We start from the raw sequence: 16,306 nt of genomic DNA on the forward strand, positions 1-16,306 counted from the left end.
CCAAGTAATAATGGAGCAAGACTGCAGCTCATTGGGTGAAACCGGGCTAAAAAAGAAAATGTCAACACAGTGTATCTCAAATAGTGGTTATGTGAACACATATGGGACAGCTCAACATGATCTACTTTTCTAAGTCGTATAGAATGGAACCAAGGCCAGTGTGGTATGGCAGTTTGAGTGCTGGACTAGAACTGGTTTTGAACCCCTGCTCCGTCATGGAGACCTGCTGGGTGACCTTGGGCAAATCACACTCTCTCAGCCTCAAGGGAAGGAAAGGGCAAAGTCCTTCTGAACAAATTCTGCCAAGAGAACCCTGTGATATGTTTACTGCAGAATTGTCATAAGTCAGAAATGACCTGAAGGCATACAACAACATCAAACAAATAAATGTTTCTTTAAAAAAAAAACCTAAGTGTTATTATTTTGTGGAGTATGCATCATTAGTCATAATGGAGGGACCAGGCTTCAAACAACTCAGTGGAAGAAATAATGACTATAGGAAGGAGCAGCACCTCCTTGGCTATAGCCCTAAGTGTGGAAATACTTAAAAATAACTAGGAAAAATACAGTATTGAACAAACATGCTTACATTTACATTACTATGCAAGGATTGCCTACTTACAGTGATGATAAAGCAGCAAGATGATAGCAGTGTTCTGTTTTATTAAAAGATATTGAGTTTATTTTTTATTTTTTTAAATGTCGTAAATTGTGTATTGTAATGCAGATTGTGGTGTCAGATTGTGTTTTAGGTTGTTGATTTTAATTGATATAAAATTATTGATAAAAAAGATATTCAGTTTATTTATTTTTTTAAAAAAATGGCATAATATATTTTACCCACTGGTAATTTCTATTTATGTATTTATCCTGAAAACCGCCTCAGATCTGAGAAATATGGGCATGCGGTATCTAAGCAGATAAACAATCCAGTCCAAGGTACAAACTGTCCCAGCTCCTGACCCAATTTTGGTGGTATCAAGTTACTTTTAGATATGGTTACTGCCTCTCTAATTCAAGAAAATGAAATGTACAACAAGAATGCAAAGTACCTCTTATGGATGGATTTTTGTGACTGAAGATCAGACACCTTTTCAGTTTTCAGCCATATGTGCTAAATTACTCACTAATGGCAATCTGCATTAGTCATGCCAAAGAAAGAAAAGGCTAATCAGAAACTTGACAGCATAATACACTCCCTGCTATGAGTCAAGAAATTAAAATCTCTGCTTTTGTATTAACCACAGTCAGGACTTTCTTTTCATTTTCAGATATATATCAATAGTTTGAATGGGTTTTTGGAGAGACATAGTTCAAGGGTCAGAGTCATGTGATTTACTCTCCAGTGGTACCATCAGAACAGGATGTGAGTGCTGATGCTCAGGACCTCTGCTCAGCAGAATGAAGGAGTGGGGAGAGCTTCCAAATGCTTACCAATTTTTGAAGTAACAGAAGTAATGCACAAGTAAGACATCATCTAAAGCAGGGATCCTTTCAGAAGATCATTAAGTCAAAAGTACAGTTACCGATTTCTGCAACTACTAATTCTCCCCTGCAGGCAATGAACTCACAGTGCTCATAATAATTTTATTTTAACATTCTGTGAAAGTCTGTAGCATTAGGCTGTTGTCTGTATTGTATAAGATACAGCACATCCTTTGCTTAGTGTGCGTAGGTGTAAAAGCTTGCAATCATATTGCTATCAACAGAAGTTGATAGTAGCAACTGAGCTTACCTATTGCTATCCATCTTTCTAACTATTAATGTTGTCTTGTTTGCAAGAATGAGGCCTTGGGCAAGTGGGAGAAGTGGCATTAGTAAGCAATAGCACCTTTTATGACCCATTATATCTGAGCATAAAACACAGTGAACCTCATCCAAGAGCACATGCAAGTTCAGAAGGGCATAGTTTGCATTTCAACAGGAGATCCCTGATCAAGTCAACCTCCACAATAAGACCAGGGGAAAACAAAATGAAAGCTCTGCTCCCCCTAAGAATTTTGCTTCCTACCTAATTTTTCTTCCGCCTTCAAATTCCAAGCATTGCTGAGAATAAGGTAATGGAAATCATTCATCCTTAGAACTCAGTCCATATTCCCTGTGCAACTTTGCCCCCCCCCCTTTTTTTTTTTTTTTATGCCCAAACTGGATTTCTCAATGCTCACTTGAAGTTTGAAGCTCCTGCAACAACAGAAATTTGGAGAGTAAAGAAAATTTCATGGGAGGTGGGTGGGTTGGGAGGACAGAATTCTTATTGCGAGTAATGCCCTTATTTTTTCCCCTCCCTTTGTAGCTATATTCTAAATTTGTTATTGTTAACTGTCTTCGAGTAGACCCAAACTCATGGCAATCCTGCAGATGACACATCTCCAAAATCCCCTATCCATCACTAGTAATGTCACCGTGATGTGGGTGGTTCAGACCCCACCAGCCTGTGGCTTTCACATGTGTCTCTTTAAAAATGCTGAAGAGATAGTGTGAGTGGCGCAAGGCTCAGTGCGAGGACAAAGGAGAAGCCCCAGGCTTTTGGGTTTTTTAAAAAATTAAAATACAATAATTTTATTTTTTTTTTAAAAAATCACATTTTCCCAAATTTTCACTTTAACCACATGAAACTATGTAAATGTAAACACGTTAATACTGTCCATATGATATTGTAATTTAAAGGTATAATTTTAATTTTCCTTTTTTTTTATGTCACAACTATTACCATTACATTCAGTCGTATATGGGAATTATGATTTATGAGTAACTTACTCCCCAAAAAATTACGAAGGTTTCTGTATGGGTGTGGTATGGGAAGAGGGCAATGGGAGGAAAGGGACACCATAAGTTACCGCACTGGGTGATACCAACCCTAGGGATGCCACAGTCTGTCACAGGTCTGCTAAGGTCCTGCAGACTCAATCCCATGACTTCTCTGACTGGCACTAGTCAGCTGGTGTGTGGACTGCCTCTGTTTCTACTGCCTTCTACCTTCACCAGCATTACTGTCTTTTCTAGTGAGTCATGCCTTCTCATGATGTGGCCATCATGAGGTATGACAGTCACAGGAGATTTTCGCATGCGGAAAAATGACAGGAGCATAGTGGGATGCTCCCGTCACTATCGTGCAATTGCTTGAAAAATTTCAGACAACATCATGTGACATTGCAATAATCGTGTCATTATCTCACAAATAAAGAGGAATTCTAGCACCGCTTATCAGTTTCATTATCCTGCCTATTGAGAGTTCAGGCTTAATCTGTTCTAGTATCCATTTGTTTGTCTTTTTGGCTGTCCATGATACCATGGACTCCTCGGCACTGTTTTCCGGCATCACACTTCAAATGAGTTGATTTTCTTCCTGTCTGCCTTATTCACCATCCAGCTCTCACATCCGTACATAGTGACTCTAAATAGGACTAATATATTCTGAATAGGACTAATTATACATTCAGGAGGAAGAGGAGATGGCAGCAAAATGGTAGGGCAGTCAGCTCTCCGTATCCACAGATTATTTATCGACAGATTCAAGCAGTTTGACAATATTCTAAAAATGTATAAATTCCCAAAAGCAAACCTTGATTTTGCTATTTTATATAAGGGACACCATTTCACTGTGAATGGGACTTGAACATCCACAGATTTTGGTATCCATGGGGGATCCTGGAACCAAACCCCAGCAGATAACAAGGGCCCACTGTATTCAGTCCATATCAAAATGGAAACTGATAAACAAGATACACACATTCCTTCCTTCCTTTGTGTATACATTTCTGCTGTTTGGCCAACTGGCCCCAGAATTGCTAATACTATTTAATAATTAAAACTACTGTAGGTTCAGTGAGTAATACAATTTAGTTATGAAATTATTAACAATATGCATTTTAGGGTTTTACTTAAATTTAATAACTTCAATAACTTTATTCAATTTTGAAAATTTTTTAACACTTAGACCATGTTGCAAAATTGAAGGCTGCTAGCACCACCAAAAAGGTCCACAGTGTGGCATAGCTCTGGAAAGCTGTATCATTATATCTACAAAGATTTTGACAATTCAGAAGTCAGAGCCAAGGAAGTCCAATATGGTTGAACACAGCATTGGACTGATTCAAGCTTTTGCAGTGCATGCACAGGGGTTTAGCTACACATGGGCAAAATGAAGGCATTACCACCAAATATGGATTCTGCTTCCCCTCCCCCATGTAAATTTCCTGCACTCTCCAAATTTCTATATTTGCTGTGTTTGCATTCCCTTGATGTCCTTGTCAACCCCTTTTCTTCAGATGTTTAAAGTGAATCACTAAATGCTCACCTGAAGTTTTAAGTCACTGCAATGCTAGGCATTTTCAGTACTGAAGGGATATTTTATTTGGGGGAAGTAGAATTCTGGTTTGGTTGGCACAATGCCCTCATTTTGACCACATAGCTACACCCTCCCCCCTTGCATAAACTTAAAGGCATAATCTATAATATAAGTCAAATTGTTAAATCAGTAGGGCTTGAAATAGAGTTGGTCACTACTGTTGTTGTTGTTAACTGCCCATGAGGCAACCTCGACACATGGCGACCCTGTCTATGAGACCACTCCAAGACCCCAGTCTTCCACTGCTCCACTCAGATCAGGCCCATGTCCTTTCTGATTGAGTCCAACCATTGTCCTGAGTACAAGTTACACATCAATACAGTCAAATGTAGTGGCATTTCTTTGAGAACATTCCATAATTTTTCATGATCTATGCAGTTGAAGGCTTTGCTACAATTTTCTTTTGGAATTCCCTGGTGCATTCCATTACTCATCATATGTTTGCAGTGTTCTTCCTAGTGCCTGAATCCAGTTTACACTGCTGGGATTTATTCCTTCATACAGTATATGCCAGGAGTCTTTGAAGTGAAACAGACTACCCTTTTGCACCCCTGTCTGGGTATCTTCAGAGCATGGCGTTTTGATGCCACACACTCTGAAGCCACCTGAAAACTGGCTTCCAACTGTGCAGCTGCCCACACATGAACCAGCTTCCAGGCATCTTGTGGGTCTGGTGGTTACATGCCACAAGCCCCCACAGAAGAGCCACTAAAGGTGGCTTTTCCACAGCCGCAAAAGGAGCACCCCTTCTCTGGCACCTACTGCATGCTCCCGAACCCTTGCACATAACAGCAGTGTGATGATGGTGGCCTCCCGTCCACATGAGGGACGCACACTTGTGACATCCACTGCACAGACATAAAAGAACCTGTTTTTCCGGGTTCTTTTTTGTGCCGAGGAACACCGCACAGTTTCGCTACTGTGGCGTCCCTCGGCAACAAATATGAGTAGTTCCAGCTCACCCTTTTGGGGCGGTTTGTTGAGCCCTTTTGCTAGCATGAAAAATTAGTGCAATAGTTCCATCGTTACCGCAATCATTTGTGTCTCCTTTTTTGTTTATAGTACTACTATAGGAATACTGAATCAACAAATCTACATAACAGATGGAAACAAGGTCATCAAGATATAACCTCACTGGAGTGTATTTCAACAAAAAAATTTTTAAAAAATTAATGTTGGGCCAATCTGAATCAGGAATGCAGCACAGAGAAATGTGACGTTTAATCCTTATGTCTCTTCTGTGATCCTGACAAACATCCCACTCCTGCAAGACTATTAAAATGTGGGGTGTGGGGTGGAGGAGAATTCCTCTTGGTGCCAAAGAGAGCTCCCTGCCAAGAGCGTATTCACAAAGAGTGAAACCACAGCAGGGAAGATGGGATTAAACCTCCCTATGCGCTGCAATTCCACTCTGTCACAAGCTCCCCCCCCCCCCCATTTCCCAATAATAAATAAAGGTCAGAGCTACAAACTATTGAGCTTCCCAAGTGTTCAAAAAGGGGTTAAAATACATGCCTGAGCAAAGGCTGCATGCACAATGGAAGGTCTCCTTTTCAGACATACTGCTCTCCACATGAAGAGAATGCTGAGGTGAAGCCCCACTCTTCATCTGTGATTTCTTCACATAAAAACTGATGGAATGAAAAGAAATGTCTCTGCTGTGCATATGGCAGGTGAGGATAACTTTGGCAACTCTGCTGGCCAGGGCTGTATATCTCTCTGTGTGTGTTGGCAGTGGGAACCTCCAGGGATACTTTGGAATGCTTCATCTCTCCTCCCCACCAAAAAACTTGGGAGGGGGGAACCTAGTGGTATCTGAAAGCCAAACTCAGCCTTTGGGAAAAATGGAAATTTTAAAAATTTTAAACAGTGCAGGGGTGTGTGTAACTTATTTAAAAGAATGATTGCTGATCCTGGATGTTTCAGGAAGAGTCCATTCATCCTCTTTTTTCCCACATCAATGGGAGAAAATTAGGGCAGAAAAGGATTGCATGTGGCCCCAGGACTACAGTTTACCAATCCCTGGTATAGATTCTCACCATACTCAGAAACACTTTTCTGTTGCTGTTTGTTTGTTTGTTTGTTTAATCATTTGGGATCCTGAAAAGAACCTCCATTTGTAACTGAGGCTCTTCTTTTCAGATTATCACTCTCAATGTAAAGAGAGTGACTATTGGGGGGGCAAGCCTGGTCCTTCTCACCACACATTCAGTTAACCCTGTCCTGCATGTCTGAATAAGGCTAACATAACAAGTAGTTCAACCTCAATTCTTTCTCTCTCGGGGAACGCTGGAAATGATAGTTTTGTGACAAAGATGAGATGGGTATCTCTAACAGACACTTCTCGGGATTTGGAGATACCGATTTTGGCCACAACAGGGGAAACTTTAACAAGAGGGAGCTAATAGACTGATACTGAACTCATTGAGGTTTTTACCTCCTACAAAGATAAAACTCTTTCATTTGGACTATAATTGGCAAGTTTTACCTATACAGCACCTAAATGTTTTTGTAGATGGAACAGTACAGGGGCTTCTCTATCCAAGAAAGAGCAGTTAGCTTTGGATGGGATGGGGCAGCATGGATATCAAGGGAAGTTATTTTTCTGTTGCTAATGGAGCTGAAATTCTGTTAGTTGTCTTTTAATTTATATTTTAATTTAATTGTCCCTGGTCCTCACACAGCCAAGAAGGGGAGTGGCATCTGCTTGCATTGCTATCGCTCTAGATCATCTTAACTGACAACAGAAATAACATCTGAGACAAAGGCCACATCCACATTGTAGAAATAATGTGAGCTGTGTTCTGGTGCCACAACAAAATACAATTCCCAGAATTCCATAGCACTGAGCAGTGGCAGTTAAAGTGGTGTTAAACCACATTATTGCTTCAGTATGGATGCAGCCAAAGTGTAGGCCTCTGATTCTAACATCCTCACTTTTCTTCTCCTATATGATTTTAAACCTCTTTGCCTGATGAAGAACCCAGTGAAGCTTCAAAAGCTTGCTTGATGTGTTTCCTGTATTTTGGTTGGCCAAAAAAGGTATTGCTCTTTTGTAGATTTTGGATTTTGTTATGTAGGGAATTTTCAGTGTCTCACCAAACTACAATTCTCAGGATTCTTTGGTGAAGCTGATAAGCTTTGGGACTTAAGAAATGTAAGACTAGGAGCCATTTGTAGAAGCATTTCCTCATTAAACCAGGGATAGACATGTGCAAACTTGCTTCTATAGGCACAAAGTGAACAAGTGTGACTATTTGGATTCATTCCGAGAATAAGAGGAGACCTGCATGTGTAGCCCCCAAGCCACAGGTTTATCATTTAATGAGAAATACCATGATCCCATTGATGGCAAACTAGAGTACGATCTCATGGAATAATTAAGGGCTAGACAAGGAGAAAAGCTACTCAATGCAACCAGCCTGAGGCCGACCCATAGTAATTGCCAAATCAAGCATGTGGCCTTTTAGAATGGCTGGGATCATTCATGTGTTACACAAGCTGCAATGAATGTAAAACCATGCAGTCTATGAAAAGAATCCAAAGCAATACAGAAGTCAAATAAATTCACACACTGCTATCTTGTAAGACATACATAATATACTCACACTGTGAACCTGATGATCAGGGAAACGAAACTTGGAATACCTTGGCAAGTAATATTTAAGAAATAATGGGGAAAGCAAAGCAACTTGCTGACATTACAAGAGAACATCAAGGTGCACATATGAATCAGGACTTCTTGTCATGTTCCCCCACTCCCATTGCCATTGTTTAGGCCTGGACTCTCCATCCTCACCCCTGCTCTTCACAAAACAGTTGGCAGACATACTTGCTATTGATCTGAATACTGATGCACTGCTGCCACCTGGGCTTGTGCAACAAGAAAGCTCATAACTCACTGGCACATCACCTTCCTCCAAGCTCCAAGTGGCACAATAGCTTCCCTGGCATGCAATGAATGGCAACTCATCATTTCCCCTCCCCGCCCATATTTTTCTGCTTTAGTCCAATCCTTCAAGCAAATATCCAACTCACTACTAATTCCCACCTAATCTAAAACTGTGCAGTGCAACTATGCAACCAACTCCTCAGCATCACAACTCTCTCTCTCTCTTGAGAAGCCTCACAGTTAGCCATATAAAAACCTCTCTTTGGCTGCATCTGCATGTAGAGGTAATCTAGTTTGACACCACTTTAACTGCTATGGTTCAATGTCTGGGAACTGCGGTTTTGTGACACGTTTAGCCTTGTTCATCAGAAAGCTCTGGCGCCGCAACAAACAACAATCCCCATAAATCCACAGCACTGAGCTATGGCAGTAAAAGTGGTAACAAACTGGACTATTTCTGCAGTGTGGATGCAGCCTTTGGAGGAAAATCCCAGATTTGTTCCCTGAGAGCTTTACAAAAAGGCCCTCTTTTATCCAAATATAATAGTTTCCCCAGTTTCCCAGTTTTCCACATAGTGATAGGACCACATTCTACACAGTTTCCATCTTGTGTTCTCCAGTGGAACAAGATCAGGATTGTATTTCAACGAGTTTCCGCTGCATCTGCAGTGCAGAAACAATCCAGATTGATACCACTTTAACTGCCATGGCTCAATGTTATGGAATTCTGAGAATTGTAGTTTGTTGTGGTACTAAAGTTCTCTGACAAAGAAGGCTATATGTCTCACAAAACTATGACCCCCAGAATTCTACAGCCCTGAATCATGGCAGTTAAAATGGTGTCAACCTCGATTATTTCTGCACTGTGAACGCAACCTAAGTGTACCATTTAAGCAATATTCCCCCATGTACTTGCATTTTAGTAGACCCAAGATGTTTCACTAGCTGACATGAAGAACCAAATACTACCCACCCACCCAGCGTAAGTCTAGGTGCATTGTAACCAGAGCTGAATTCAAGGCAGAAAATCTCACACTGTCTCCCCTTCTTTGCCAGGATAACATAATCACAATAAATTAAGTTAACAGCTTGCTGTGCTTTCAGAACACTGCAAATCAGTTGCTTGGGGCAACTGTCTACCTCTGCTGAAAGGAGGAACCAGCCTTGAACATACAGAAGTAGTTTATGCTCAGAGATGTGTTCAGAGACAAGCGTTCCAAGGAAGTGTCATAACAAGGCTGGGAACCTGCTTGTCAAAAAGGACCATCTACCCTGCAAATTTAGTTCAGATAGATTAGCTGCCATTCACTTTTTTTTCGTAGAGAACCTTGTCATCTGTAATTTCATAAGGATGACTAGCAAACTCTAAAAGAGGATTTAGAGTATCACACAAAAGCTCCGAGTACCTCAGACACTCCTGCTGTGTTGGAAGCATTAATTATATCCTCACAGAATCTGTAACCAAGAAGTCTAATTTAGAAATATTTGTTGGAAAGCAGTACAATTGATGTTAATGAAGTTAGGAGTGAGAGGAGTAAAGACTTAGATTGCCCTGTGCAAATCAGCCAATGGAAATCTCTTTAGACTTAATACTACGGCTCAGCAAAAACTGCTATTTCCATTTTACCAAACACCACAATGTCTTTAAAAAAACTGTTTCAACTACGTATTTACAAAGTAATATGGGTAATGCTTCCTTGCAGTATATGACATTGTATTACAGTGTCTTCATTTTAGATTTTTTCTTTTTTTTTTGTAATCACTTTTGTAGTACAGTTAACTTATAGTTCTGTGACTAGGAATTTTACTGGTTCCTGCATACTTTTTGGAGTTTATCGCATTATCAAAAAACCCGACTTACCCCTGCCGTGTTCAAGTCTATTATGGGATGCAGTCGGGTATTATCGCATGCAAAATGCTGCCGATGCCACCGCCCGACTTCATTCCACCTAAAACCCCGCTTACAAGCCATGCTCAGATGGCTGATTTGCAAAGTTGGGAACTTCCCGCCTTTGCAAATTGGCCATCTGAACACAGCTTATAGGTGGATTTCAGGTGGGATGCAGTTGGGTGGCAGCATTGGTGGCGATAATGCCCAATTGCATCATGTAATGGACTTAAACACAGCAGGGGTAAGTCGGGTTTTTTGGTAATGCAATAAACTCCTTAATGTTGCTGAGAGACACTCCGTTGTAATAATTTGATTTCACTTTAACTTTCATGGCAGTATCCTATGTAATCCTGGAGTCTGGAGTAATACCAGATGGATTCTCTGGCTCAGAATTCTAAATAGCTCACAAAACTCCAAATTCTGAGATTTCATAGGATGCAGCCATAGCACCCAAAATGATATCAAAGTGCTATAACTGGGTAGTGTGAAAGGACCCATATGTTGCAAGATTGCAAAGGCAGGCATATACCATCCAAGATTCACTGGTCAGAAGATTTTGCCACTTTAGCCATGTATTAATGTAGTCAGCATCAAGAAAATGTATTTTACATATGACCAATATACATTAACATATATGCCTAGTGTATGTTCTCATATATATATATATATATATATATATATATATATATATATATTCCTCCTTTTATCTTTTCTTTTTCCCTTTCTTTTTATTATATTTTAATGATACAGGTCCCCAATGAGCCTGTTGTGTCCCCCCTTTTACCAGAGAGGTTGACTGGCAGATAAATTGCTAATTTTTGCCCAACATGATTCACTAGGGGAACTTCAGGTCACAAGATCTTCGTGATCCACAGCCTCCTACAAGGCAATTGCACCAGAAAAATATGACTGCCAGATTTTTATTTTATTTTATTTATTTATTTATTTATTTTTTGGAGGAAGAATGGCAACTAAATGAGCAGATAATGGTATAGAGTTGGTACAGACATAAATGGTACAGCCATTAAACAAGTGGGCTAGTTTGAAAATATTCTAGTGGAAATGGACAGGTTTAATGAACATGTGGATAAATAGAGTGGCTTGTAAATCTCATCTGTTCTTCAAATCACAAGACTGACTTTTAAAATAATGATTTGTTCTGAAATAAGAGTCATGTGATTTGTGAGCCTGAGCAGTTGCTGCCATCCTACATTATGAGTTGTCATCTGCCATCCAGAAGACAAGGCATTTATAATTCCAAATCAAGATGAAGATGTTTGAGACCTACCACAAGTCTTAAAAGTTTAAGCTTTATAGGACCTCTAAAGTCACAAGGCCAGTGATGAGATTATGGAAGGGAACAGCCATCAAAACAGTAATTCTTACACTGTCACCATAGATTTAGTTACCTTCAGGAGCGGGGAAAAATGTGTAGTAAGGTGAGCAGCCTGTAATTCTCCAGCATGACTAGGAATGGAAAATAATTTTATTGGGTTTGGGATTCCTGAAGAAAGTATCCATTCAAGATTGTCTGAAACTCACATAAAGGCAAAACTGCAGAACATCTGAAAGAGAGAAAGTAGCCACGACAGCACAGATATATTTTAAAAATACAAAAATACATCTAATTGAAACCTTCAGACAGTAAGGAGAATGCATTGAAAATGCACACACATTAGGAAAAGTGAGTACAGAAATTTGCAGCTATTTCCATGCAAGAAGACAAAAGAAAGTCTAAGAATCTGATTCAAAAGGAGTATGAGAGGAGAGCACAGATGGGATGCAGAGAAACCCAACAAGAGAGACTGAATGTTTTTCACATCCTGGGCACAGGCAATCATTACATACTTCAAAACATCTGGAGGGTCAAAGTTCCCCTGTTGGGAAATATGAGAGCTAGTACTGGGTCTCTCCGGCAGAGTAATCATAATGATATGGCCAGGAGAGGGACAGAAAAGATAGTGAAAATGCTCCCACTTTGGGGACAACAAATTGATTTTTTGGGCAGGAGCGTAGTGAACAGGTGACACTCTTCCAGGTTTCCTAGAGAACTAATGCAGCCTCCTAGCTTCCCACTGTTGCCCTTCCCACTACTGGAAACTACATAGAAGAGAAAGCAGTGTTCATAGCTGCCGCATGATGCCTATTCAGCTCTTAGAATATTTTATTTTAGATGTTTACGAGTGGAAAATTGAAATTTTTCCCTTTCGTCAGTACTCAATGCTATGTCTGATAACATCATTCCACCCAGTGATCCATAAATGCAAAAACCCTAAAGCCCCCACTTACTACAGATATCCTTTTGAACCCTCTGACATGGGTCCTTGGGGTTGCCTACACTGGGTCAAAATGCCAAACTCACCCTGAAGCCAGTGCTGGCAGTTTTCATGATGTACAGCTACTTCCAGACAAATACTGCAGTTTCTGGCCTTTTACTTGACTTTGCTCTGAAAGTTAGGGAAAAGTCTGAGAAACCTCAGAGTGACCTCGGGTTCTTTTGGTGTTTGGACAGCTGGATCACGTCCAGCTTAGCCTGATCCATTGTCCACATGCCAAGAATCATGCCATCCCCCTTTCTGCATCAAGTAGCACAGGTAAGGGGGATGGTCTGTTTTTCGAGCTGTCGTCACTTCCTTGAAGAAGGACTTCCATGTAAAGCCTCCCTGGACATTTTGGAAACACTTCAGATGTTTATCGGTTGTTGTTAACTGCCATCAAGTTGACTTTGAGTTATGGTGATCTCATGAATGAGAGACCTTCAAGTCACCCTATCATCAACCACCTTGCCCAGGTATTTCAGACTCCACCCCCCCCCCCCTCAAAACACACTCACACAGCAACCAGCTTCAGGAAACTATTGGCAACCATGACTGCTTATTTCCTCCTCTCCCACAAAGCATATTCACACAGAAGCCTTGCAGTTTGGGAGGAGGTGAGGAGACAACTGATCCCGACTACCACCACCTTTACGAAGCTGGCTACTATGTGAATGTGCTAGGGAGGGGGGGGGTGGCAAGTGGTTGTGGCAGCCAACCATCACTGGGGCATCTCCTCCTCTCCCCTGCCTAAGAACATTGATACAATCTTTGGGAAGGTACTGGAAGCCATGATTGCTGCTGGAGGAGAGGGGAGAGGAAGAGAGGAGCAGCATCATGCCCACTCACACCACATGACTGCCTGGGAAGCAGAATTGCTGTGGAAGGGACCTACTGCACCAAGGCTGTCATGAAATAGCAGAAAGACTGAGAGCCTATTCACAGGTTTTACCCATCGATGAAAAGGTGCATAACTGTAATGAATTGAATGCAAGGCAGCAGCAAGACAGATATGGTGCCATGCAATAAGTACTAGCCAAAAACAGTTTTATTCTGTTAAAATTCTGTTTTTTATCCTCATGTGACAATGTCCTTAGTTTAAATTATCCTTTGATTTTTTTAATCTTGTGGAAGACATCCCCTGCTCTTCCTTCTTTTGTTGTCATCTTTTGTTTCTTTGCATTGATTATTATTGTCCCTGTACATTAATGTACAAATTGTACACATTTTGGACACTGTATACAATTTGCACACACGTTGCCAAACAGTTGCATTTAGGGTTTTGACCCTATTTCTGTCACCTTTTACTTTGCTTCTTCTCTGTCCTCAATTGCTTGAAGAGATTCATCCATCATCCTTTGAAGATTCTCTTTCTTTTTGGCTGCTGTCTTTTTGCATTCCTCCCTGACAATGTCCCTAGTTTCACTCCAGAGTTCTTGTGGTTCCTGGTCAATTAGGCTTAATAGTGCAAGTCTATTTTTTACATTATGTTTTAATTCTACAGGGATGTTCTTCAGGTTGTATTTCAGCATGATGGTTGAGTTAGTGTTCTTTATATTTTTTTATATTAGTAGTTTATGGTCTGTGCCACAAGCTGCTCCTGGTCTTGTTTTTGCAGAGATAGAATGGAGCTTCTCCATCTTCTGCTTCCAATGATGATGTCTATTTAATTTCTATATTAATTATTTTCTTTTCCTCTGTCCCTAAGACTAAGAGCTGTCAGTGGAATCAATTACCAAGAGAAGTGGTGGGATCTCTTTCTCTGAACATCTTCAGAAAGAGGTTAAACAGTGACTTGCTGGGGATGTTTTAGCAGAGATCCCACACAGAGCAGGAGGATGGACTGAATGGCCCATGAGACCCATTCCAGGTCTAGGATTCTGATTCTATGTGTGATATGGGCATTCCACATAGAGATCTATACATGCCATAAGCTCAGCTAATGTGCTCTTATTTTCCACTTTTTCTGAGGCAGAAAAAAAAAAAACATGTAAGTTAGGCCTCTCCACATTCAGGAGGATCCTTCACATGGATTTTCCAAAAAACACTCTGAATCAGGTATACAGTTAAAGGACTTGCACATACTCATTCTTCCCTGGGGCATTTCATCTACATGGAGTAATCTCTGAAAAAGTCCTAGGTTCGTCTAAATACCTTGGCCAGTACTGCATCATTTTTCACGTTCAGTAATTCCAAAAACTATACTTGCTTCTACGCTTGCACAATATATCTCAAGGTACTGAACATTTGCATTCCCTAAGCATGAACATGCCTTTCTCACGTCTATGTGTACACTGTAGACATATGTCTCACTGGCTGTCATGCTAGTGGCTTCTGACAGTTCACATTCCACTGATATCATCAGAAATCTTTAATCTCTTTCTTCTGTCTCTAGAGACCACAAGTACTTTTTCATTAATCTACATTTCCAAGCAGCTCATTTAAAAAATAAAATTGCCACTATAGCAAAAACCAGAAGCAAAACAGGATAGTAAAATGGTTAAAAACATTGTTTACAGTGTAAACCATTTGTACTTTAATGTACAGTTGTAGCAAAATGAGTGTTCTCTGTGAAATAACACACACTATGTAAGCCTCATTTGACTTAGTGTAACTTACTTTGGAGTAAACAGTAATAGGTTCGTGCTCTTAGGTTACAAATTACTCACACCTCTCTGAGAATAAGTCCTGTTGAACAGAGCGATGCTTATTTGAGAGTAAACATGTGTAAGATTGCGCTGTCAACCTACTAATGAGAATAATACCCTCTTCTAAAACAAGCTTACAGGCACATGTCAAGAGCAGCTGCATCCTAGAATAAATGTAAGAACTCAAACAGGAAGGAAGAGAGGGGAAACACATCTGGCTACATTCCAGAAATGGGAGAATAGTGAGGGAGCTGCCAGAGTCAACGGCAGCAAAAAGGATCCAAGAGATTTCCTTTCTCAGCTGGAATAAGAGTGAGGAGCACAAAAGGCACAAAGTATTCTGGAAGCTGTAGTCCAAGATTCTGCATAGAGCAGGGCTGGGCAACTGCAGCACAGGCATGGACCATTTTCGAACCCCAGTCCCACCCTGCCATTCTACACTGGTTTTCCACTGCAATAGAAACTGATGTTAATTTTGGGCTGATTTTCAAAGACTTTTTTAGCATTAAAATAAAATATAAATACATTTTAAAAAGTTTTGGGGATATGTGGGGCGTTGGAGGGTTGTGGAGACAAACGTGCTCCATTTTGTCTGGGCTGGTGCTGAAAATTGGACAAAAATATTCTAAAAAAAATCTGGGCTTGCAGCTTTGGGGGTTTTGGGGGGAGGTTGAGGAGGTGACATTTGGAGCCCTGACAACCACATGTTGCCCATAGGTTGGCTTTGCCTATCATTAATATAGTGCCTTTGGGGGATCATGGCAGGACTGTTGGAGTATCCCTTACTTCAGAAGTTTAATGTTCATTAAAATTCACCCATATCCAATGAAATATGCATAACTGTAGGGATGGTTAGGAAAATATCAGATGCTGTGTGGAGGTAAAGATTCCATGTTCTTTTGTTTTGCCAGGTTTGCTGGTCAGGGGAGGAAACTACAAGCCGATCCAACAAGTACTTCTACCCCAGATGCATCCACCTGCTTTTGGGTATCAGATGAACCCAGAGAGAAAATTCCATGCAGTAGCCTCTAGGAATGTCAAGAATGTTTTCAGATTTTCTCAACCTTGATAAGAAAAGGTGTCTCTTTGAAAAAAGTTGTCAACTGCATGAGGGGAGGGGAAACAAAAAAGGCAGTTTTTGTACTACACACACACACACACACACACAAAATATTGCACAAAACATTGTATTTTGCACAAAGGGATGAAACA

This window comes from Sceloporus occidentalis, unplaced genomic scaffold (assembly GCF_023333645.1).
Source record: "Sceloporus occidentalis isolate IW3139 unplaced genomic scaffold, rSceOcc1.0.p SCAF_1, whole genome shotgun sequence".
NCBI classification, from domain to species: domain Eukaryota; kingdom Metazoa; phylum Chordata; class Lepidosauria; order Squamata; family Phrynosomatidae; genus Sceloporus; species Sceloporus occidentalis.